Raw genomic sequence first — 27,430 nt, 5'->3', positions numbered from 1 at the left:
GCAGTTGTAACATACAGCAGAGGACAAATAGGATGATGACTCAAAAAAAGTCATTTTAATATGATAATACCCCAATCTGTTTTTAAATAGTTATGCAATATGACTAGGTCTAATACACGTTTTTAGATAGTTGCTTTTTGTTTGTTTTTCTACTGAGTGTAGAATTTGAGCTACATAGATACTATATTTTATTATTTTTATTTTGAGTAAAGTCTCAATATTTATCATAAGCCTTTTTTTTTTTTTTCAACTTCCTTTGGAGTTTTTGCCTTGATAATTTTGTTTCTGATAAGACTTGTTAAGTTAAATGTTGGCTTTTTGAATGTGTCTATTGTTTAAGGTTACAGATACGATTTTGGTGTTTATGAAGGAATGAGACCTAAAACTGCTGAGAATCTTTCCATTCACATATGCAGACAGGAGACAGCATGTGTATTAACAAACTGATTGCAATAGGCGTTATATCTCATACTCTGAAACATTTGACTTGGGAGCCATCAAGCATTAAGCTGTTACAACATTAGAGTGCAGTAAAAAGGCAAATTTAGGAAATTCCTGAAAAGATGATTTCTCCTATGATCAGATGATGGTACAGTAAATTCTTAGTTTCAGAGTATAGATGCCATTTCAAGTTAAGTATATGCAATTTAAATTAAAGATGCTCAGATGTTAGCTGGCTGCCACAGCATATTGGCAACAGCATGTGTTTGAACTAGAGCAGATAATTCAAATGGCTCGTTATCCACTTACATTCTAATCATCTGTGAGGTGGTTTCTCTCTGGGCAGGCTCAACATGCTCTCAGGGGAAGATTTATAGCTTCTGAACTTACAGAAAGGGAAAAGGAGTCGTTCTGGTTGCTCTGACTCAGCCAGTCCCACCCAGTTTCTAAACTGCTTTGGCTCTTTCTCTTATTAGGAAAACCTGACTCTTCTTTGGGTTTTAATCCTTATGTTTGCCAAAAGTGGCTCCTGAGCCTATTTCCAGGCTGTTTCAGTTATTAGTGCTGCATAACAAATCACCTCCGAACTTAATGACCTAAGAATAATTTTTTTTTTAAATGATCTCTCATGGTTCTGAGGGTTGATTGGACTCATTTAGATGATTCTCTCGGGGGTTCTCATGTGATTGGAGTCAGATAGTGGCTGGGGCTGGAGCCATCTTGAAGGCTTCCTCTTCCACATGTCTGGTGGTTGATGCTGGCTGGGACCTCAGCTGGGCTGTTGGCTGGAACACCTATATTTGACATCTTCGTGTGGATCTTTGGCTTCCTAACAGCCTAGTCCCAAGTGTAAGGGTCCTAGGAGGACCACGCAGAAGTTGTGATCTTTATGACCTAGTGTTGGAAGTCACATAGTATCATTTCCACTGTAGTCTCAGACCTGCCCAGATTTAAAGGGAGGGAAACAGGTTCACCTTTTGATGGGTGGAGTGTCAATGTCACACTATAAGAAGAACATGTGGAATGAGAGATTATGTTGTTCTATCTTGGGAAATATATCTTAGGAAATATAATATGACTTTTCTATTAAGAGGTAACATGTTAAGACATATCCCTAGGCAAACCTGAGAAGCTACAAAGTCATTTTCCATTTTAGATCCCCTTTACTTTTAGCAAACATTTTTTTCTTAACTTGTAGGTTTCCCTGGGGAGCTAGGATTTCATATTGCCTTAGGTCTACAACTTGGTACACCTAAGCAGTGATCCATGATCAAGAATGTTCTTCTAGGTATTTCCTCACCAAAACTTGCCTCTTGTTGGCTCTCAGGGCCCATGATCCATTCTCTCATTCTGTGACTGGCTGGAATGTGGTTGACTATGACAATCTCCCTATATAATTTGTGTGGCCTACTTTCATGAGAAGAAAAAGGAGATTCTTAACTAACATGTCCCATTTTAGAGGTATTTTAGTACTTTGAGTCAAAAGGAGCCATGAGAGCTCATATTAGGTGGGCCAGCTAGCCTTTTGTAGCTGAAGTTGACCTATGTAGAACGCTTGAAGGACATCCTGACCTACTTTTACAATCCAACAAATTAACTTTAGGAATGAGTTTTGTCCCAGACACTGTGCTGGGTGCTGAGAATACACGTATGAATGAGATATGACTTCTTTCCCAAAGGTGCTTACCATAGACATCAGTGATCAGAATCGTACAGTAACTACTGCTTTGAGTTAAGTATCAACAACCAGTGATTAAGTGGAAACCCATTATCTTTAAGAGGTAACATGTTAAGCTATTTTTATTTGTTGACCCTTGAAGATTCTGTGAAGCAGTAGGCATCAAGACTCTGAGGAAATTAAATATCAGATGCATAAGCTTTGATAAGAGAAAAGGGAGGTGAGAAAATGTCCTAACTTAGTGAAAGGAGGGAATGAAAAAGCTGTTGGGAGAGGGCATAAGCTTTCTCTGCCATGCAGTTTTTTGGTAACAGACGAGAGGCTATAGACTATGGGAGTGACTTCATGGACTCTGGGGACAGACTGCTTTACTTTGCATCTTTGCTCTGTCGCTTACTAATTATATAGTTTTTGGTAAGTTACTTAACTTTTTATACCTTGTTTTTATCATTTGTAAAGTAGGAATACTAATAGTAATTATGTCATAGAGTTGCTATGAGTATTAATTAAATGAACTAATACTAGCCAAATGCTTAAGTCCAATGCCCAGCACATAGAAGACACTCTTCTTTGATTATTAAATAAACAAGAAGATTACTTTGTCTTAGATATTTTGTACTCTGTTGTCAAATTAACGAGTAAGTTGACATATTCCCACATTGGTGAAGTCAGAGAGTGTTATTTTTTCTTTTTTTGTAGAATGGCCTCCCTTCTCTTGTCTATTTACAGCATATCTCAATATAACTCTTTATCACCCAGTGGTCATCTATTCAGCAGATTTGATTCCTTTTCTTCTAGATTTTTTTCTTCTTCAAACCTTTTTTAATATAATTGGGAAATTGTGAGGGGTGCAATAGACTTTCTGTTCTGGGAACTCATCAATTTAATGTGATTTCATTTGACAGTTTTATGTTCTTCCATTCTTCTATTCTCTGTCAGTTAACCTATCTGCAAGGTGAAATTCTTGAACAAATTGTCTACCCAAAGCACTGCTCTGTAAAATAGATGATGTACCTGGAGTAAATGTGTTCTGTTGAGTCATATGAATGGTCAAGGTCGGAGAGGATATTGGGAGTTCATTCCTAATTAAAAGGATAATAAAATAGAGGAAACTGGGAAAAATGTTTGTGGCATTCTTTGTGGAGATACATCACAATTGTTTAGACCACTCATGTTGTGCCTCTTCTTGGAAGTATAGACAATATTTCCACTATGAGGACTTAAAATTGTCCCTATCTCTCTGCTTGGAACCTTGGGAAGATAGAAAATCTATTGCTTTTTATACTGTAAAGACTTACTTTCTGAAGGCCAGAGTAAACCTGTGGTTCTGTCTTGTTTGGGCATCAGAATTACTTGTGAGACTTTAAATTTTTTTCGAAATACTCATAACTCCCTGAAAATCTGATTCATTAGCACTAGAGTCTGGCTGGGGATCTTTTTTCTCTTTTAAATACCTCCCTGGGTGTTTGAAATCAATGGAGCAGACACATAAGGCGAAAAGCAATTAATCTATATGATATCAGCTTAATACTACCATAGCAATACAAATATTGGCCTTTCTCACATTTCTGATTATATATCATACTTTAGATTTCATATCATACTTTGAAAACATGTCTATCGATTTGAATTTATTGCCGTTTTCAGACTAGAGTTTATGCAGCTGGAGACTTTGGTTTACAGCAATGTCACCTCTTTTACCTTCAAATTATGTCTAGATTCAAAATGGTAGAAATACTTCTTTAGCATCATTATGACATACGAGTGAACCAAAGAAATTCAAGATACATAGGAAAACATCTTTATCCCTTAATTAAAAATAAATCCTTTTGAATCCAAGGAAATAAGAAAATAAAACTAACATCCTGAAAAATATAATGGGAGAACATTAAATGATGTCTGCCAAAATCACTCCTTGAGTTAGTCTAGTGGTAGTGCCAAAGGCCAATTACAACTTGTTTTGTGGTAAGAGATGTGTCTGATTTAGACAATAGAAGATTATAATAGAATACTGAGAATTTTCACAGTCAAAAAAGTTAGACCAATCTTTGAAGGTATTTGTGATGCAACAGAATGCTTTCCTGCAATGGTGTAAACTTATACACTTATACAGTGCTGCCATTGTTTCTTTCCCCTTCTACTTCTCTCTCTGTCTCTCTCTCCCTTGCTTGGCTGTTCAATACCTTAAAGTTCTAGGTTTATCACTGATGTCTGATAGGGAAATATAACATAAATTTTTTTTGGATTCGGATTTGAAAAATGATTCCATAGTAGATCTTTTACCAAATAATATTGCTGTATTGCAAAAGATTCAGTTCTGCTGTTTGTCTACTTCTGATCTTACCCAATGGCTTTTCCAATGCAAAAGGAAATAAATGCACTTCCCTTAAGTATTATTGTTTTCAGTGAGAGTATGTTTGTTTGATTAAAGAAGAGGATAGTGGCTCATTTATGGTATTTCACACCATCATTTGTGTGAGACGAGAACGTTCTCTCCAACATAGAGGATGGAAAGAAAGGGGCAGGCAGTGTTTTCCTGCAGCTCAGGCCAGCCAAGGTTTTGGTTCCAGGCAGAGTTAGCTGTATCCATGACATGGTCTTCCTCATGCCTCTGTCTGAGAACAACTCCTTTCTTAGCATCCTATTCCAACCTCTATGACCTACTGAGATGATAACACACCAAGGTGTCAAATTTCCCTCATTCTTAGGTTGATTTTTCTTCTTCCATGTGCATTTCTGGGGTTGAAGCTGGGAGAAAGCTAGTGTCATTATTACCTTTCTAATCTTTATTTAAGTGGCTCTTGAATGGAGGTCTGATTTTCTCCCCAAACCACAAAATGAAGTTATCTCTTAGCTCCTTTCTCCTTGCCTGCTAGATACAATTCTAATGAAGTTCTCCAGTAAACAATCACCAAATTTGTGTTAAATTAATTGAATATAGTGACCTTCTTCAAATGAATTACCTTGATTCTTCTTGATTTCTGTATTTCTCCAATATTCTCATCTCTTTGAGGATTGGGTCTGTGTCTTGATCATATTTGAGTATGTCATATATAATGTTCAAGAAATATTTATTGTAATAGAAATTTCACAAGGTCTCATAAGGTCACTTGCTTTGGGAGTCCTGAACATTCTACACCTGCTTCTTGATTTTTTTAAAGGGAGGATAGAATAGGGGAGGAGGGAATATAATAAAAGAAGTGGGAGGGGTGTAGCCAGGAGAATTAATCTAGAGCTTTCATTGGCATTTTACCTGGAACAACCAATTCTAGATTCACCTTGAGAGCGGATGGCAATACTGTGCTCTCTGAGCAGATATTAGACCCGGATGAGGGAAAGAGCTGACTAAAGTTGTTGCTGGACAGGTAAAGCTTAAAATTAAGTGTGAAGTCATTTCACAGCACATGGAAAGTGCTTTCAGTTTTCTTTTCAACCTGCAGCCTGACATACAAGCCCATTTAAAGTCATTAGTGTATAGCAGACGTGCTCTTTTTCAAGCACTTTAAACTGTGATAATGTTCTAGAGGAAGAAGTGGGAATTTGACTCATGGCTCATCAGTTGTTTCATTATAACATGCATGTTGCCATGATCTGCTTTTTGCCAAGTGTGTTTGATTTTTGTCCCTGAATTCCTCTCTTGCCCCGCTGTGTCTCTGGTGGGATTTAACTACTCTTTGCTGAGTTTTGCTAAAAGGGTAAACAAACTTGCTCTACATTACAGATGGGTTGGTAAATACGGCACATGAAGCTGCCTAATGTAGCTGTAGGATTTAAAAGAGGATAGGATTGGAAGATCTGGCTTTTAGTATTGTTTCTGCTACTTAACTGATGACTTAACTGTTATGTTCCTCCATGATTTTTTTTTTTTTTTTTCATCTTGCTTCTTAAAGGAAAACAACCAGGAAACTTTTTTTTTTTTTAATTTTAAAGATGTCACTAGTGGCACTGGAATCATGCTAGTGAATAGAATTTCTGCCTAGATTTTTTAAATGTAACTTCTTTTCCTGTTGATTCAAGAACTGTTAGCTTTTTCTGCTGGGAGATATAAGTGAGGAGTCTTTCTGCACGGAAGGGAGAGAGTTATGTGATGAGCTACCTCATTTTCCAGAATTTCATAGACTACATCATCGTATCCCACTCTAAAATTCTCTGATCATCTTCTTCAGGGAGAGAGGCTGGGGGAGAGCTGACACTAGCCTAGGATGTGGATCAAGTTCCTAAGATTTATAATAATCAAAATATTAATGAAGTAGTCGATACAAATGCTGTTTGTGTAGAATGCCTAAGTAACCGGTTGTGTAATATATCAGGAAGAGATCCAGAGATGAGCAGAGGCAGAGCATAATAAATCAGGTCATTTGTTTTGCAATAATGGAATGATAATTGTGATAATTTCAGAAGTCACTATCATCCTGCAGCGTGAAAGAATCTTTTTGCTGGCTTCCCATTGTTTAAATATTCATGTGATGTCTATGAGTGACTTCCTGCTGAGAAAATCTTTGCATACCTCAGGCTGGCATGAGAACTAGAAATTTTGCTTTGCTTTTACTTGGGAAGGTTTTGCAGGAGGCTGGGTGCTCTCTTGGTTTGGGGGTGGGGTGGGGGGAGAATGTTCCTCAAAGAACAATTCTTTCTGTGAAATAAAGGCCCATGTTGCTGAATTATTTTCCAGATGCCTTCTCCCAGCCAGCAGCTGTGTGAATTTATAGGCACTCACCTCTGCCCTTTTGCACTGAGTGATGAGGCAAAGGCAAAAATAACCATGCTAGCTTGTAATACGGTTATGATATAGAAATATAAACATAGCTAATGACCCTAGAGAAGAAAATCCGCAGTTGTCACCCAGGCTTGCCCTCTCCCCTGCCCCCAGCTCCTAGCTTTTCTTCTTGATATGGGTGAATGGGGCTGTTTTAATTGAGTTATCTAAATTTGGCAGGCCATACACCCCACTGTCTCATACCCTAGGACTTAGGTCCACCTGTTGCCATTATCCCCCAACCAGCACAGTAGGAGATGGACAACAAATGCTTTCAAATTCCTTTTCTGTATAAAACCCCAAAAGAATTGCAGTGAAGTTTTTGGAATTATTCGGGTACTGCAATGAATGGAGATTCGGGTTCTTGCAACAGCGGTTATTTTAGAATAAGCGATATTGTGCTACTGCTTTGAGCAAATGTTATTATTAGTATGTATCTTAGATTGTATATTAGATATTACATATCAGAATGTCCTGGAGTTTGATATTCTCTCAGTATTTAGACTTGGCGTTAGGAATAATTTTCGAGTGACTGACTGAGGGGAAAATAGAGACAGCAAAGAGACAATAGCCCTTTCCCAAGAACTATCTGTTCATTGTTTTGTTAAGCCTCTTAATTCTTATCCAGCTCTAGGAGAAAATCAAAATTCTCTTTTTAAGGAGAAAGAAAGGAGGCAATTGGAAGATAAGTGTAAGCCCAGGGTCCTACAGAATTACAGGTGGAGTCAGGATCTCTCTCTCTGTAGAATTCTGACTGCTAACTGAGTTTCCTTCCTTCAAGAGTTAATGGCCTCTAATGGCAGTTTGATTTGAGGTGATTATGCATCTAAACTACCTGATTAAAAAATACATTTCCAAATGTGGCTGATTACCTATTTACATATTGCTAGGGTTTAGGTGAAATTGTGAAGTTTAGTTGGGTGGTGATTTTCTGAGCTGTGCAATGTGCAGAAGCAAATTCTGTTTTTAGCTTCATGATTAGATTGGACACCAGTTAATGTTTAAATTGACAGTCATTTTTCCACTGAGTTAAAAAGAACCAGTCTGCATATATTCTTTCAATCAAGATAAAAGCAATGACAGCAATTTCTGAGTTTGTGGAAGGTGGTTGGCTGGGGCTTCAGAAGGGGAGGGCTCTGGTAAAATCGCAAAGTCCAAGGTGAAGTCTACAACATTTGTTTAGCACCATTGTACAGTGGGCTGTATGATGATGTTTGGATCTACCTAATTGACTGCCCTCATGATATTTTAGAGCCTAAGGCCAATCAACTTAGTCCTAAAGAGAATAAGGACACTTAAAATGGCAAATAAATTGAATAACATTGCAAGAATAGAGTAACCTTACATATACAAAGAAGGGTTGCTAGGTAACAAGTGAGGGGGTGTCAAGGCTTCAGATCAGAGAGGGCTGGTTTGAAAATAAAATGACATCCTCTCTTCTAATTAGTCCTTCCCAATCACATGGATCAACATAATTTTGCAGTTTGGGGCTTTAGACTCCTTTGCAAATCAGGATGTTTTAATCTCTTTCTTTAATAAAGCCATTTCACTTTCTATGTTTTAGACTTGGCCCATCAGCTGCCGTTTTATCCTGGCAAGCTACAGCAAAGACAGTTAACTGCAGGACAGAGGTATTTGGTGGCAATAGTCAACTCTCTAGCAAATGTTTCTCTAAACAAATGTTTCCAATTTGGTGAAAGACAAAGGCAGCCTATTTACCTCTATAGACAGAAAAGCAGAACTAGCCATGCAGTTAAAACTTTAAGAACTCAGTGGATCAGTTCTCTGAATTAATTTGATTTTCCCCTTGCACATAATTTTTAGAAGAAGAAAATATTTCAATATGCAAATGTTATTTAAAGAAATCTATGTTATATTCAAGGAGTTATCCAATCTCTTAAAATAGTGAACCTCAGGATCACCAGAGGAATTTTTTCCAGACCACTCATATTCAGAAACTCAAGTGGGGGATGGACATATGTAGTTTGAAAGGAAAAAAAAAAAACTTTGTGGTGAATTTTATACATTTATTCTTAATCCTATTGAGAACAGCTGTACTAAATCCTTGCTATATCACTATCACCTATATTGATGTGAATGTTCTGTCTTGAAGGCCAGAATGACCCTGCATTCATTCATTCATTCATTTATTAAGTATAGTTGATATATAATATTATGTTAGTTTCAAGTGTACAATATAGTGAGTAGGCATTTCCGTACCTTACTATGTGATCACCACACTCATTCTAGTAGTAATCTGTCACCATATAAATTGATCATAGTACTATTGACCATATTCCCCTTCACCTTTTTCATCTATCCCCTCATTCTCCTTCCCTTTGTCGACCATCAGTTTGATCTCTGTTTCTGAGTCTGTTATTGTTCTGAAAAGAAGGATGTATATTTACTACAAAAAGGAAATATTAATTACTTTATAACATGACAAAAATTTAAAAAAATATGGGGACTTATTTCATAAGGCTTCAAACAATAAGGAATATTTGATTCTGTTTAAATGGAACAGAAAAGTGAATTAACTAATTTTAAATAAAAATACATTTTGGTCTTCTGACGTATTGAGCATTTATTATTTGGTATTAAAAAGAAGCAAAAATATACCACTTGCTAATTACCTTGTTAACTCATAAGCATGCATGTTCAGTATGTTTGTCTTAGAATTTTTCATCCAGAAAGATTAAGGTAAATAGACTGTTTTTAAAAATGCAGATTTTGATAATTTCAAAAAAAATATCTAATATAGAAAATAGGAATCATAAACATTTAGAAAATTATTTGTCTACAGGAAAAGACTCAAAAATAGCAAACAGTATTTGACATAGTTGAAGGCTGAGCTATTTCTTTTCTTTGGTTTATGTGCCTATGCTTATTTTTGATTATTGAAACTAAGTGAGATCATTATATGTTCATTTTATGTTTATTCCTTATAACTTACATTACTAAATACGCCTGTTTGCTAAAGATATTTTGAGTAGTTAAGTTGTGATTATGATGGAGTAGGGAAGAATTTTCTGGGGACAGCTGCTTTTTAAGACAAATGGTTTATAGACATAAAAAAACAGTCATAAAGAGAAATGATGGAAAATAGGAATTGTTTCATTCTTTATTATAAATAATAGAAAAATGATTTGTTAAGAAATAATATATTTGAATTTTATTTTATACTGGAATGGATGTGTCACCAGGCTGTCTTCTAAGCTTGTTCAAAATGGGGTGAGTTTGCTGATATGGTTTGACTCAGGTCTGGAAAACTTCTATAAAAATGGAGTCCTATTCAGTTCCTCACCAATAATTCTTATGGACATGGGAAAACAGTGAAGAAACCAACATGGTGCTCCCTTCTCTGCTCTGATCTATCCTTGCCAAGTTCCCTTGCTTTTCACATAGGCTTTGGGAAATAACCCAGCAGGCTATTTCTAATCCAGGTTCTCTGTTGTCCACCTATCTGCACTGAAGAATGACAACACGTCTATTCTTGGGTTCTCTTCCATTTAGCAGAAATTTAAATTTAAGGGAGTATTTTTGCCAGATTAAGGCACTACAATTATTACATCTCTGCCAGGCAGTTTCCATAACATGGGGATGGAGCTGAGGTTGAAATGGCTAATCTGTTCTTCCTTTGTGACAATACCTCCCTCATATTGAATTGTTATTGGTTAAGAGTGTAGAGAAAGGCCATGGTTTCCAAACTATGCAAGCCATTACCATAAATTAGTGACTTTATAGAGCATGTTTTCATGTTAAAAATGCCAACAGCTACATGAGGTTTTGTTTCGGGGAAGGTTTAGGCAACATTTGTTTATGTCTGCATTCTCTAATATTTAATTGCTTTACCTAAAAATTCTCATCTAAGAAATACTTTGAGATCAATTTAGTTATTTCTACAGATTAAACTTCATAGGATTATTAGGTTTATAAATCTGCTTTGAACTGGCTGAATTTTATTTGGTGTTAAAAATCATTCAGAGCTTAGCTACTGGGTATTAGAGATGATAAAATAATCATAACAATAATTTTATTTTTCTAGTGTCTATTGTTATAAACTCATAAAAATTATTCACTAACCATCATCCCTGAAAAATGTCTATGATGAAAGCAAAGTATTTCTTTATTTTTTTCCAATCAACATTTCCTCCCAGACCCACTGTGCCATAAATATACAGAAAATTTTGTTTAGATGAAACTACAAGTGGTGAACTCCAAACCCAGGAGAAGATCATAAAAACTCTTTGTGAACAGAACCCGCTCTTCGAAAAACCTATTTATTTATATGTTAGACATTTTATTTTTCATCAAATTGCATTATAAACAGTCTCTGATAGCTTTAAACTAATCATGACCAGTAATAACAATATGTCAGTCAGGTTTGCCTAGGTTATGCTGCAGTAAGAAGAACCCCCAAGCCTTAGTGGCTCAAAACAACAAAGTTTTATTTCTTGCTTACAATATATGTCCACTATGGGCAACTGGGGACTCTGCTCCAGGTTTTTCTCAATCTGGAGCCAGACTGATGGGACCTCCAAAGTCTAGACATTTGCTGGTCACATTGGTGGGAGGAAGAAAGCCTGCAAAAAATGCCCACCTCTTAATGGCTTTCGCTCCAAAGTAATACACATTATTTTTGCTCACATTCTATTGGCAAAACAAATCACATGTCTCTGCCCAGTTTCAAGGGAGAAGGGAAGTGCAATTTTCCCCTGGCCTGATAGAAAATCTGAAGTATTGATGAGCAGCCTTGGTATTTATCACAAACGACAAAAAAGCCAAGATACCGTTTACTGTTATCTAACTGGGGTAATAAGATAGGATACAGAGCAGAGGATTATATGTGGCTAGAAAATGAAGAAAGTATAAAAGTAAAAATGGAATTTAGTGTATAAATATATATGAAAGAACTTCCTTAATTTTTCTTTTTTAAGAAGCAAAATGACCTGATCTTCCCCGCTCTCCTCTCTCTCTCTGCTCTCTCCTATCACTTTCTCCTCTCTTGCCCTCTGTCTTGTGTCTCTCTCCTCCCCCTCCTTATCACTCCCACATTTGTCCTGTACCTTGGGGAGTGTGCTATTAGGGCCATAGCCAAAGATGTTGCAGCTTCAGATATTTAGTTTTGTCTAGGCTACAGCAGTCTGCCCTAGTCCTGGACAGATATTTCTCAGACACATATCATTGGTCATGGGAAGAAAAAATTATATCACAAATCCACCAGCACTCCAGGAAGAACACCCAAAGTGTGCATTTTAGAGGTATTAGTGAGTAATTCCATCCTTTCACAGAAAGAAGAGCCAGTTCTATTATGACGGAGGGCCTCTTGAGAATGCAACTGCACTCCTCAGTTCAAGTAACTAAGTTCCTGCTACATATTAAAGTGTGTAGAATCCTATTTCCTGTGAGTCAGTCCACCTCGTCGGTGAAAATCAGATAAGAGATTAATGAAAGAAAAAATGTCATCCTGAAAGGTGCTCAGTAACTGTGGCACTCATGACTCTCACCTGCCTTCTTTCTGTTTCCTCTTCTCTCTGTAGCCACACCATCACTGGTGTCTTAGTGAGGAGTCACAGAGAAGGGATAAAGGGAAGGTGAGAGACGTTAGTTCTGCTCCTTAGTTTTATAGAAGAGGACCCTGAATCTCAGAAAGTTTGTTTCTTGAATGGAGGCACCAGGCCTGGAACTCAGATTTTACAACATGTTCAATTTTCTTTTCACCTCACTGATATGAGACTCCTGGTGACCTTGGTGTTCAGGTTATCCTAAGAAATTCATGCACAAGATGAATGTCAGAATCAAGTATTGGACAAACTTCCCAAAACAAATCTACCTGTTTGTGATGCCAGGTCAATGTGGATGCTTCCCAGGGAAGGTGGGCCACTTTGGGTCTCTTCATTTTCTGGAAAAGCTCACAAAATAGAATTTACTCCCAAATTACCAGGTGTAGTGAACTCAGGGCTGGGAGAGCTCAGTATTGGAAGGCTGGTCCTAATAGGTGTCATAAAGGAGAAATGGTACCATCCCGCACACTCAAAAATTTTTTTCAAATTGAGAAACCATTTTGCATGTCTATTCTCATCAAAGAACCTTGCTCTTTCAATGCTTAGTCCTGGTACTGGGTTGTTTTCTGAAACCATTGGTGAAAAGAAAGGAGGAGATGGTTAAATAATGAGTTTGAAACACTAGCAATTAACTATTGGCCGCTCTTTGAAAACAGGTCTCAAATTAAATACACTCGGGTATAAACCGCCACCAATAATACAGGCAAAATTTTGATTTTTTTTTTTAATGAAAGCTGAGTCCCATAAGAATTTTTCTTAATAATTTCTTTTTTTGGGGGGGGAGTGGAAGCTTTTCTGTTCTTTGTGAGCAAACAAAGGGACCTTATCGATAGTACCTTACTTTCTGTAAAATGTGGGCAAGCTAAATGTCCTGGTAGCAAATGCCATTGTTGTGAAAACTTCATGTCAGAATGTAGATTTCAGAGTATTCAATAGACGGACTCCAGACTAATCAAGAAATCAATTAATCCACAAGTCTTTATTGAGTGCTTTTTGTAATTGGAATTGTTCCTGAAATAAGTAAGCCATGGCCTGGGAGCTGGACGCTGTGTTGTGTTATCTTAGAGAACATTGTCTTAATGGTATTTGTCATAACTGCTTTTGGCTTATAAAATGTTTTCTGTAGGCAGTGTATATATAGACTTGTTGATAATGGTACTTGGGCAAATGATGTAACTTCTGCCAAGGAGAACAGAGGGCAGAATAAAGCCATTTCTCTTTGGTGCCTGATGGCTCATCAGCTAGAGTCCCCGGGGATAAATCTCATGCACAATGGCAAGGCATCCTGCTTTTCTGGATGAATAAAACAACTGTTGTCCTGACAGGCACAGAGGCAATCCCTCTCTCTCAACACCAGTCTGTGATAGTGCTGAGTGTTAAAATGGATACTCCACATCGGTTTGAGCCTGGAAGCTGCATAAGGCAGCTGCTTGAGGTAATTAGGAACTGGAAGGCAACTTTCTAAAGGCATCCAACAAGAGAACGGAACATCCACAGGAGGGAGTCTTTCTCAGGGATGACAGAAGAGCAGACTGAAAGGAAAGATGGGGATCCTGGGGGAATTGCTGCTGGTGTGCAAAAATAGACACTTGTAGCTTATGTCTAACTGCTTATAGTTGAGTTACAAGTTGTCAGATGATTTCAACATCAACGCCAGACTTCAGTGCAGTGACAAGAGCTGAAAAAGTTGGGGCTAAAGGCTGGGTTGCATTATGGGGAAGCATTTTCCTGACTCATTCTTCCCCTCAGCCTCCGTTAATTTAGCACCTGAACTCTCTAAGTTATGCATTTCTTCCGTATTTGGTTTTTAAATATATGCCAACACTCCGAATTCTGAAAAGTGCCCGAAGGGGCATTGAATATTCTTTTGACTACAGTCTTATTCTTTCCTGACAGTCCTTATAAGATTACCTTGAATATAGGCAAGAGAAAATAATTTATATTTTTCATGTGTGATCTGTAATTAAAAATATTGGGGTGGCCTGTACATGGCTCAATAATCATTTTTTCACTTCCCTTCAGTTGATACTGTGCAGTCATTAGGATAAGTGCGAACATTTTTGTGAAATCCCCTTCCCTTTGGATGAAGAAGGAGATGGTCTTCTGTCACAATGAAATGCAGCAGGAGATAGGTTCAAGGCCTTTGCTGCTCAGGCAGTTGACATGAGGCCTCTATAGGAAGCCTACTAATATAGCTTTCTCCTGACCTGGAACCCCGCTTGCTGTTCAAGTCTCTGACTCCTCTTGAATAGAGACTGTCAAAGGTAATAAATCCAGCTCTATTTTATGACATGAATAAATTCCCAGAAGAGACTCTAATTTCCCTGTGTCTAAAATCTTATGGGTAACATGTACTCTGAGGTAAGGTGCCGATGGTGAATTAACTGAGCTGCCTCTACCCAGGTGGAGTTGAAGCTGATCTGGCTCACACATCTATTCAAATAAATCCACCCTATTAGAAAAGTCGCCAGTTATAGGTTATGAGGAGAAAGTTTAGAAATCAGAGAGTTTCTGGGAAATATGAAAAATACATGCACTCCCTCCTTCCCCCAGCATTTGTGGAGTGTCAGATACTGGGCTAACGACCTTCCCAGGTGTTGTTCCATTTTATCCTTACTGAAGCCCCTGGGAGGTTGGTGCTACTGTTATTCACCTTCAGAGCTAAAGACCCCAAGGCTTAGTTGAAGCCTCAAGTGATTTTCTTCAGGTTGTTTAAATTTGTGACTGAACCAGGTTTTAAACCAAGATCCATTGTTACTTTGGTGCAGTCTGCTTTGACACTGCTCTGTGTAGACTCCCCTTATTTTTAGTACAGCAACAAAATGGAAGCTGGTGTGATCGTGGTCCCTCTGGCCTGTATAAAACAATTAGCCTGCAGTATGGTAATTGTTGGTAGCAGGTCCATCATCCCCCTTTTTTTTTCTAACTCAGATGGGACTCTCCTTGCAGAAGGGACTCATCTCATTTTCTTGTCTTCCTAACACCTAGCTCAGAGCCTGGCTGTTAAAACACACTCAGTAAGTACGTACTTGATGGAATGAACGGGATCTGAACACATGAGCAGAATGCATAGGGGAAAAAGGGAAGCAGGGAATAGGCATTCAGGGAGGAAAGTCATTCAGAATATCCACCTTCCAGTTTCCATGGGAATGACCAATTAAAACCACTGATGTGAACTAGCTTAGACAGGGCAAATCCTAATAGCAGTCCTGGGACCTTGAGGGAAGGAGAGGCAAAGGGAGAAATCAATAGGTATCTCTTGTGGCAGCAGCTATAAACGTACTCTCTGTTAGGCTCCAGAGTAAGATTATAGAGGGCAGCCATCTTGTCATTATCAAAAAGCAAAGTGAAATTGGAGCTTAATGACATGAGCGTTCAAAGGGCAGTAGGAGGGGGAACAATGTCATTAGAACAGGTAAGAAGGGGGCCTGTGAAAGGGGCACTTTTAAAAGCTGATGGTGTACTGAGACTAATAGATTTAATGGGCATTGTAAATAGGGTGAGACAAGGCCTATTGTGCAGTACTCAGCCAACAGCGTCTCACAAAGAATGATGGATTAAGAAGAGAGGGGAAAGGATGAAATCGGAGAACCAGGGAAACAAAAAGGATATGAGAAGCGGTGGGAAGGAAGAAGTGCAGCTGAAATTGCAGAGAGAGTTCTTTAGTCAAGGCTGTGAGGAAAGGAGTAAACTAACCAGTGCAAGAATAATTCATGGTGACAATAATCATTGGTGAGGTGGGGGTGGAATGTGTTCTTAGGATATAGCATATCACGGATTAACAGGACTGGAGAATAACTCGTCTATCTCTACTGCAGGACTATATTTAAGTATTGTCCCTTTCATTTTACATGTATGTAGAATCTCTGTATCCTTTTCTCTTTTATTAGCATAATTATCATTATTTATTCATCTCTCTCTCTATGTATATTATTAATACACATACAGATTTTACACACACACACACACACGTAGAGAGAGGTTGATGAGAAAACAATACAAAATTCTCCAGGGAAGATTTTTATAATGTTCTTCCGTGGTATGTTTTTACTATGGGGAATTTTGTTCCCAGATGTAATTCTGCAGCCTGGCAGTAGTGGAAGAGAACAGCTGCTTATGACAACCATGTGGTCATCCCTGATAAATGGAGGCTGTTATTGTCAGTCTCCACTTTCCCCTGATTTTCATTTAGGGGCTCTAAGAAACTCCTGTACTTCACTCTCTATGTCTGTGCCCACACAGGCAATAGTCTCTCTTGATGATTGCTCAGCATGGTCAAAAGACACACCTAGTGGTTCATGGGTAGCTCATGCCTCACTACTCCAGTTCGACCTAGTTGCTGTCCAGATATTGTCAGTCTTGTTGAAGCCCAGTGAAAGCCAGTTGGGGGTGACATTTTATGTGTGTGTATAGGGTGAGAGAAAGCAAGTAAGCAAGGACATACTTTTTTTTAGGGAATGTGTCAGTTATGGATCAGTCTTTTTACAGTATTTTGGGGATATCTATAAGCAGATTTATAACAAACAAAATGATGGGGACCAGTAGCTAGTCAAGAGAAGTGGAATGAATATGAGAAGAACAGACAGTATCTGGAAGATGGTCAGGACCTGAGAATTTCTCCCAGTTTCTCAGTTCTTCCCCGTTTTTTATACTACTTTTTGTTTCCTCTTCTCCCTTCAGTCATCTGTCTTTGATAGGAATCATAGAAGCAGGACTGTTGGAAAATTTCTGTTATCTTTGATGTCCTAGGCTTAATCAAGACCTAGTTTTCTGAATTATATATCAATTAAGATGCATTCCACTTCAGGTAACAGAAGACCCAACTCAAAATGGTTTAAATAATATATAGATTAAGTAGTTCACTGACACAAAGTCTAGATGGCTTCTTGTTAGAGCACATTCAGGGTTGATTATTACCTTTAGTGTCTCATCAAAGCCTCATGTTCTCTCCACCCTCTGTTCTGACCTCCTCAGCATATCGATTTATCTTCTTACATTGGTTCCCCTTATGATCAATCTCAAGCTAGCCGCTGTAGTTCCGAGTATCACGTGTGAATGCAAAAAGGGAGATTTCTCCTTGAACGTTTACTTTTGAAAGTGAAAAAAATTTCTCCAAAGTCCCCCAGTAAATTTTCTATCCAGTTTCCAATTAAACCAATTGGTGGCAAGGGGGATGGGAATACCATCATTAGCTTAGGTCATTCATGATTCACTACCTAGGTTTGGGAGGGTCCTCACTTCTTCGGAGCCTGTTGCCATGTATCACGGATTAACAGGACTGGAGAATAACTCGTCTGAATAAAATCTGGCCTCTGTTAGCAAGGAAGGAGGAGAGGTAGAGGGGCAGAATAGGGGGGCTTTGAATAGGAAATTTGGTCCCCAAATCAGCGAATTCACATATGTTAGAGAGTTAATATTTCAGGCGAGTGAAACGCTGTTTCAGGGTCAATATAAGCCACTATTTTTGGTTATTTAGATTACGAAGTTGAGACTGAGGTTCATTTAGCATCTATTTGGCCTTTTTTTAAAGTCTCAGACTAAAGCCCAGCCCTGATTAGTTGTCTTTTAAACATTTGACCTCATTCTCAAAATACTTAGGTAAAAGAATTTCAATGGCAGTTGTGATTCTCCTATTATTGAAAAGCTACTACTAATAACTTTATTCTTACTGATGAAAATATAGTTATTTAACTCAAGAAGTAACCATTTCATCAGGGAAGTGTAGAGATTATGAAGCAATCATCTATCAAATACAATAATAGTTACTATTTAATGATTAGCTGTTACAAGAACTAAACGCTTTACATGTATCATCTCATTTAATTTCCCCATCCATTCTGCAAGATAAATAGAATATATTCCATATTATTAATAAAGAAACTGAGGCCAAGAATATCTAAATTGCTCAGAGTTTAAATTAGGGAGAGAAGATGTCCTATGATATAAGGGTTAAGAGACATGCATAGATAGAGGATCAAATCCTGGTTCCATCACTTACCAAGTTATGGTCAAGTTACTAAACTTTCTATGTCTCAGTTTATTCATCTGTAAAATGGAGACAAGAATAGTACTTACCTCATAGAGTTATCGTGACATAATGTAGGTAAAGCGTTTTACCCACAACTAGGACTTTGTAGGAACTCAATAATTGTTAACAACTAAGTAACAGAGCCAGGATTTGACCTGAAGGGCTGGCTAGCTGTAAATCCTCTTTCTTTCTCCTTTTCAGTGCTGTATCCAGGGCCTAGGAACAATGAGAATGGGCCAAGTGGCCTTGAGAAGTTGTATGTCATTGAACAGCTGGAAAACACACTTTTCCAAGAAACACATTTTGGTTTAAGGGCAAGAGGAGACATGCCACGCCCAGATATTCCTTTGTTATTTTTGTTTTTCATCCTTCTGCTTAGAATATAGTCATTTTGATGAATTGCATAACCCAGAGAGTCAGTTAGCTATTGTTAAATAAAAACACATCATCTACACATGCTGAGCAAGGACTAATCTAGCTAATTGAGGCTCATGGGAACTGAGCTATCACAATTCCTGGGCAAGATATGTTAGCTCTACAATTCATTGCCCAGTTATTACTAAATCTTTCTATAAGAACCGATTATAAAAGTAGGCATTTTCTTTTTTGTAAATAAATACTAGTTTAATATAGGATTTGAGTATTTTTTTTTTATTACAATTCGAACATTTCTTCTTGAGAAACAATTACTGGAGTCATGCACATTTACATATATGTATGTTGGCCTTCATGAGCAGAATCTCTGAGCTGACTCTGTTTATCATGTCTATCTCCAGGTCACAGAAGGAGGTTGTGGGGATGCAAACTGTTAGATAATTTACTCCTAAGTCTCATTTGTGGTTTGGTGTTACATTCCTGCACCTGTTTTTCCCCTTGGGAAAGAGGGATGTCTCTACCATATAGGGAACAAATAAAGGTAAAAGGAAGTTTTTATGGCGTTCTTGTCTGACTCTGTGGTGTCTGGTCTGGGAAAGAGCATATCTCCTTCTTTCCTGGTCTCATTTGATTGACATCTTTCTTATCCTTGTTTAACCTCTCTGAATTCCTTAGATAACATCTTATTCCCACTTCCACTTAGGCCCTTCTTAGCCCTCTTTTCTTAGTTGTCTACTCTGAGCTGCCTACATCTTTAGCCCACACAATTTATAATATCTTATCACAGGCTCTGATCTACTTCTTTGGGGGTAACTGTGTCCTTCCTCACTGTTCTAATCATTGGCCTCTACCTGATTCTGCTAAAGTTCGCCTATAGCATTCTTGGGATTCATCTGAGGACCCCATCCTAGCCATTCATTCTTGTCTTTCAACTGGTATTTAACTCTTAAGGTGGGTGTCAGTTACTCCACTGTATATTATGTTTCATTTTCTTTTTATGGGCCTGCCACAGAGTGAGTGCTCAAACAATGTTTTAGAATTCATATTCCTACTCCTTGTGCTAGATTCTTCTGCCTTCTTCTTGCTTTTCTGTTATAATGATGCTAAACCATAAACCTGCCCTAAGTAATAAAACATAAGAATCAAATGTGGAAAAGGATTTAAATTCCTGTACAGAAAGGGCCTCGTAATTCATTATAATATACCACAATGCCCTTCTCTGAACTTCATTATTACTGCTTCACTAACTTATTTGGTGTTTTGGTTATTCTAGGTGTATAATCATTTAGCCTTTTGTGTACATGTTTTGACTCTCATCAGATTGTCAGCCCCTGGAGGGAGGCCTCCAGCTTTGAGTCCAGCTCAGTTCTTAGCACATTCCTATGTGGTAAATGTTGGCACTGATGTTGAGATGAGGGGATACCAGAAGAAGATGAGTGAGTCTTTGAAGGAAATGGAATCACTGTGTGAGCTCACTGAACTTCTCCAGGGTATCTCATAGTTTTCTCAGTGGGTATCTGGTTTCCTGGGAGAGCTCATTCTCTACATGGGATGGGACTCTCTGAGCTAAGTTATGAGTTTAGTAACTCATCACAGGTCAAAGCCTAGTGAATAACAGCAAGTGTGGTGCTGCTTTACCACCCACAAGATTCCCTAGTAGGATTTAGTTCTGAGTTCCCACTGACATCAAAGGGAGTGTCTCTCATCAGGTGCAGAGATAGACAGTCACTGGTACAACTTCAGCAGGGCCTCAGGATGGCCACTTTGGCTTCTGATTACCTTATTTGAACACTATTAGTCAAAAGGAGGTGATCTGGCATTACACTAAGCCAAGCTTGAATTCACTGTCCATGATTTGAATGTTACAGTAGACAGTAACCCTGCAATAACTATCTTGATCAATTCAGTATTTTCATATTTAAGTTTTATGTTAAATTGAATACATCTCAAAAGAAGAAAAATAAAAAAGAGAGCCTAACACATTTTGAGAAACCACAAACACCTTGTGAAAAGTCAACTTTTAAAATCCCAGCTGTTGAAGTAGTATATTTAGTAACTCTTTATACCTACAAAAGGTATGGATGCATGGGTATGCATGTGTGCATGCACATGTTTTAGATTTATTTCAGTAGGGAAAAATATGTTCAGAGACAAGGAGATCAAGGTCTTTCTGTATTGCTTTTTCTTTTTGTGACCGTCTCAAGGCATTGGGTATTTGGGGAAAGCCATTTTCCTTTTTTTAAGTCTTAGTCTCTCATCTCTAAAATATGAGAATGTGACCATATATTACCTAAGGATCTCTCAAGTGCTCACTCTATGATTGTTAATAATATAGAAGTCATGAACAACTTATTTTCTGGCAAATGTCTGGACAAAAAAATAAGGAATGATGACTATTGGTTACATTTTGACCTGAGAGGAGCAGGAGAGGAGTGGACATTTACCTAGTGTTATGGGTTGAATGTTTGTGTTCCCCCAACATTCATATGTTGATATCCTAACCCTTAATGTGATGCTATGGGGAGGTGGGACCTTTGAGAGGTCATTAGGTCATTAGGATGAAGCCCTCATGGATAGGATTAATGCCCTTATAGAAGAGACCTCAGAGAGCTCACTTGTTCCTTCTGCCATGTGAGAAAACAGCCAGAAGATACCATCTATGAATTAGGAAGTGGGTTACCAGACACTGAATCTTCCAGCCCCTTGATCTTGGAATTCCCAGCTTCCAGAACTGTGAGAGATAAATTTCTGTTGTTTATGAACTACCCAGTCTATCATATTCTGTTATAGCAGCCTAAATGGACTAAGATGCTTACCAAGAGAGCTCTTACCTCTCATTCTTCCTCTGGCCTTGCTTTGTGCTCCACAAGTTTACATTTTGTTCTCCCAATTCAATTTCTAAATTTCTCATTCATTCATTCATTCATTCATTCATCTATTCATTTGTATACTTGTTAATATTTTTACATATAATCTGTAGAAGCTCAGCCTCAGTTTCCTAGCTTGTGCAATGATGGATTTGGGCTAGGGAGAGTTTCAAGTCTCTGACAGTACTAGTGTTCTTTAACAACATGAAGACCTTTCCTACAAACCCCATCAAAAGGAAGAGGCAAACCAATCCTTCAGTCTCTGTGCATTCATTCTCTTTACAGGTGCACAGTTGTTCCTGGTATGTTCTCTCATATGGCAGCAGAGCAAAGAATGAGGTAACTGCTGAGATTGGCTGCCAAAACCTTATGTGGGAAAACAGAGTTTTCCAGAATTGATATTTCTAGGAATGATTGAGGAAAAAAAAAATAGATGTAACTCAACTTGGCAAGGTTAACAGCACGGCAGCAGGCTCTTGGGCTCAGCTGCCAACATGACCTCGAATAAACCAACTCTCCTTGACAGGACACTTGACAGGAATGAAGGGTGCAGAATGGCCTATAGGCTACAGGAATGACATGGAAGAAATGTAGAGCTAGAGAATTGCCGGGTGGAGACGCAGTGGATGTCTCTAGTAGTCTCCGAGTCAGCACTAGCTGGAGATGACTGCCATGGACATCAGATGTGAGAAAGCTTCTTTGAGCTCTAGGGGTGTATTGGTCAATTGTTGTTTGTTGTCTGCCTTTTTTCAAATTTCATTTCAAGTGTCTCCCAGAGTTGGAATTCTTCCTTTCTCTGGAGATTGGTCTGATAATCGACTGAGTCACCTATCTCGGCAGTTCTATCTTTCAGTATTTTGTTACTGTTTTCTTTTGTGTTGCACACTTTCTGACCTTTAGCTGTCAAGGCTTAGTTATAGTTTATGTGAATGAACTAGGTAGAGCATTGGAATGCAAGAGGCCTGCCTAGTCCTTTTTCTACTTGGTGGTTGACCTCTCTTTCCTAAGACACTTAATGAGAACTCATTTGAAGGCCTGAGAACTAGAGAGAGTAAGTAAAGCCGGCAGGAACCTGAGTGATAACCCAATCTGGCCATCTCTTTGCAAATGACGGATATATCCTGTGCCTGTCAAGGAGCCAGAACCAGAGGCCAGAACTTCCAATTTCCAGTTCACTCTCTTTCTACCGTCTTCAAACTCTCATTTAAAAACAAGGCAAATGCAGTGTTCATAGGCAGGTAGTATAAGCAGATGACCTTTTGGGGATGTGAGGAAAGGGGCCAGCTGAATGAAACAGGATATATCTCAGAGAAAGATTCCCCAAAGTGAGTTTGGAGCCCAATTTAGAAGAAGATGAATTATAAATTTAGTTCGGGGCATAGATATTTGGCACTAGAAGAAGCCTGCCTTAAAACTTATGCCATCCATAACCCTCCTTTTACAGTTGAGGAAACTGAGGGCCAAAGAGGTGAAGTGATTTTTGCACTCCCTAAGAGGTAGCTTTATAAATTCAACATTTAAACCTCTTTTCCCATTTTTATCATTTAGCTTTTGGATGCCACTTTCCTTTCCCTTCCCCTTTTTAGACTGTGACTTGGCAATTTTTTTTGACGGCAACGCATCAATTTTTTGAGGGGGATCCTTGTGTTTTGATTATTTTTCATTTCCTGAATTTCTCCTACCCTCTTTTTTCTGTCCTATTGTTTTTTAAATGCAAACCCATAAATAGCACCTTAGATCTGATACCACAGACCCTTCCTGGAGAAGGTAAATAAAGTGTTTGCCTCATCCACATGATCCACATGGCTTGCAGCAACAGCACTTTGTTGCTCTGCCATGTACACATTCCTGTTACATTGGCCACCCTTCCTGGCCCTCCTGGCAATGGTGCATTTTTAGACCTTCTACAACTTTGTAATATTTATTCCTCAAGGTGTATTTGTCTGAACTATTTTTTTCATGCCAAATTTCAGTTGATTTCCTCCCCTTGTTTTCAAGGTCTTTTTCCCTCCAGTTGTCCAAAAGACAAACACTATTGTAATCACAATAGCAGGCCTGATTTAACTGATAATTGACAAAACAACCTGGAGTAATCATCACTTCTCATTCATTACTTCTCTATTCAACATTTCCGCCCCAGCAACCATGGATTTGGCAAAGTTTTCTTGTCCAGCAATCTGTCAATAACTGGATCCTATGCCAGCATAGAGCGTGCAATTTTCTAAAGGCATTTCTGGGCCTTCACATTGCTTACCCCTCTTCTGCTTTCTCTTAAATATTGCTTCTCTCCTTAAGAGTACCTCTCCTAATGGCATGAAGGTATGTGTCCCAGCTCTTTGGTATTAAAGCTTCAAAAAGCTCCCACGGTTTGGGGAGCAGCTGTAAAATCTATTCTTCAGGTCCACCTGCAATATCATTTGGGCCAGTAAAACTAATGGATGAAAATCTGTACAGTTACTGTGGCTCTTGATTAAGTATAGGTGGAGATAAAAGTAATCTAGGCAGCTCCTTTCTTGGCACAGTTTCCTTGGGATTATACAAACTAGTCCTGTGAAGTCCTCTGTACCGTTTCTACTTATAGCCAGCTCTATGGGATCCTGTGTACCCTTTTCACAATGCCAGCTCTGTGGGACTTTCTGTGCCTCTTCAACCCACAGCCAGTCCTACAGAAGCTTCTAGATTTTTCCACCTATGTCAGTGCTGTGGGACTCTGCCCCTTTCCCACCATGACCAGTCACCAACTCAGGCTTCATCTGGCTGCTTGGAATGACTTTGGAATGTGGATTGCTTGAAGTGGCATTCTCAGGATACTAAATGTGAATTATATTTGTTTATTCTGAGTATGATTGCTTCCCTCAGGTTGGCAACTTCAAAGTAAAATTTTCATGGCCTTTTCTCTGTTCAAAGCTACAAAAGGACCTAGATCAGATAAACTAGGCACCAGTCAACACCATTTTGCTCCATGCAAAGACACTATGAAGTCTCTAAATCCTTACAACTGTTTCGTTGAAGTTAGATGAAAAAAGGAAAAGTGAATCAGTGGCAGCTCTACATGAGGGAATCAGTTGGTTTTATCTATCTCAAATCATCTTCAAAATGCAAAATATGTTCTCAGTAAGGTTCTCTGTTTCTCAAGGTGTTTATTTCAACAATTCTGCTTTCAGGCCCTTTGTTTTTAGCATCTCCAAGGATTCTACCTGGGGCTGAGTAATGAGAGTGTTTTGCTGGAGAGGATCTCCCCAGCCTGTACAGGGTCATTTGTTCAATGAAAATGCTTTTCTAAAATTTATTGTCAAGGCAAAGCATGAAAAACGTGAAATCTATCTACCAATTAATGCTTACACTCACATTAACTTACAGATATTAATCTCATAGGGCAATCACATTGCTCTCCCCAAGTATGCTATTCTTCAGATTAACTCAAACCCTATCTCCTTTTTTTATTTCACTTATAGCATAATTTCAAAACCCCACACTACCTGGTTTCTTTTCACTATATGCAATGCAGTTTGTCTGAATCCTTCCTAAGCATCACTGTAACTCATACTTAGTTTTACTTTTCTTTGAAAAAGAAACCCACCATCTAATAATATATTTTAACTTCAGCAAGAAATCCAATATTTCTAAACATTTTTATTTATTATTGCCTAGAGAGCTCTTCTAAGATGTGGTTTTAAAAAATTTCTAGAAGATAATTAGGCTCAAATTTAGGATCTGATTTTGATAGAACCTGAAATTTTTGCATAAGATAAAAGGAAGATACAGAGAGTAGAAGAGGTTGAGAGAAATTCTGAGACCATTGACTTTCTGTCTGCCTGGTGCTAGTACATTAGCCCTTATCAAAGTTGGAAGAGCTGGTACAACACAGCCATTGTAGGTTTTGGATCAATACCTGGCAAACAGCCTGAAGGTCAGATAAAGTACTTAGGCAGGCAGTTTGCCAGGCTAAAGAGATGTCAAGAAAATCAATTAGACTCTAAAGAAAGAGTAGCAAGCTAACTAAAAATCCCATCTTGAAAGACTCTCTGTAATTCAAAGGTGTTTTATATACATCCACAATATCTTTATCTCGTTCATAAAATTACATTTGATAAGCAATTAAAACTATCCTCAGGTCACCTGAGGTCACAAAAGACTGTAAATACCTGTACTATCCTAGATTAGAAATAGCTACAAAGGATGAAGATTTAATCAGGTTCTTTTTAAGGTATAAGATTACATAACTTTCGATTAATTTGTTCTTTTTCTGTATTGATTACTTTATATGCATCTGGAATGCCAAAGATGCCCTTGCTACTTGAGTGATGATAGCCAATGTGGACTTTGAGTACTCCAAGAATGCCAGGTAGTTTACTTTGTAAATTATATCCCTTGCAAGTCAAAAAATAGAAGGGGAGAAACAGGATGATTGCTTTGGTAAATTTTTTTTTTTTATCAGCAAGCAAAAGAAAGAAGCACAATGTTTACTGTGTGGAAGGTGAAAGTATTCTTGTTATTTGTTTACCAGCAAAATCTTTTTGTTATATATATAGCCCCTTCTCTGATCCAGAGAACTTGTGGACACATTTTGGTATAAATAACGTTATGATACTCTGTTTATCCCGTGTCTTATGATTTTCCTGGTATTGTTACATAAGACTACTGACAGATAATTTGTATTTGTAGTACATATTTCTTGGCTTTGGGAAGTTTTTTGTTCAGTCTAGGGGGAGAAATAGTGTTTAGGCATTTCAGTGCCCTGCCAGTAGAGATTTATTCACAACAAATAATTATCAAGAGCAAATTTATGGACCTGTGCTAAGCAGTGAGTGGAGATATCATGATGAACTAAACAGATATAGTCTCTGCTTTCATGGCTCTTACAGTCTAGTGAGGAAAACTGGCAATACATAGCTCTCTAAGAAAATGTATAATTAAAAAGTGTGATAAGTGTGGCAAAGTGAAAAAAAAGAGAAAAGGTGAAAAATGCAAGTTCAGTTACAAAGGCTCCAAAAAGGGGTGGTGGCAAGCATTTCAGGGAAAGGGGACGGCCTGCCCAAAGTGTCTCAGGTTGATTAGGAGCTAGATCATGCAGGCCCTTGTAAGCCATTGTTACTCATCACCACACGAGACTACAGTTGTCTTTTTCTTTTCTTTGCTTTCACCTTTTCTTTCCTTTCTTCACTCCTCCTTCCCTTCTTTCTTTCCTTCCCTCCCTCCCTCCTCCCTCCCCATCCCTCCCCACCTCCCTTCGCCGTTCCTTCCTTCTTCCTTCCTTCCTTTCTTCTTTCCCTTCCTTCCTTCTTTCCCTCCCCCACTCTCCCTCCCCTCCTTCCTTTATCTATCTTTCTTTCTTTCTTTCAACTTTCTTTCTTTCTTTCTTTCTTTCTTTCTTTCTTTCTTTCTTTCTTTCTTTCTTTCTTTCTTTCTCTCTTTCTCTCTCTCTCTCTCTCTCTCTCTCTCTCCCTCCCCTCCCCTCCTCCCTCCCTCCTTCCTTTCGCTTCCTTTCCTTCCTTTCTTCCCTTTCCCTTTCCTTTCCTTTCCTTTCTCTTTCTTTCTTTCTTTCATCTTTCTTTCTTTCTTTCTTTCTTTCTTTCTTTCTCTTTCTTTCTTTCTTTCTTTCTTTCTTCTTTCTTTCTTTCTTTTCTTTCTTTCTTTCTTTCTTTCTTTCTCTCTCTCTCTCTTTTCTTTCTCTTCCTTTCTTCCCTTTCTTCCCTTTCTTTCTTTCTTTCTTTCTTTCTT

This window comes from Pteropus medius, unplaced genomic scaffold (genome assembly GCF_902729225.1).
Source record: "Pteropus medius unplaced genomic scaffold, Ma_sr-lr_union100, whole genome shotgun sequence".
Taxonomy (NCBI): Eukaryota; Metazoa; Chordata; class Mammalia; order Chiroptera; family Pteropodidae; genus Pteropus; species Pteropus medius.
This window is presented reverse-complemented; position numbering follows the sequence as displayed.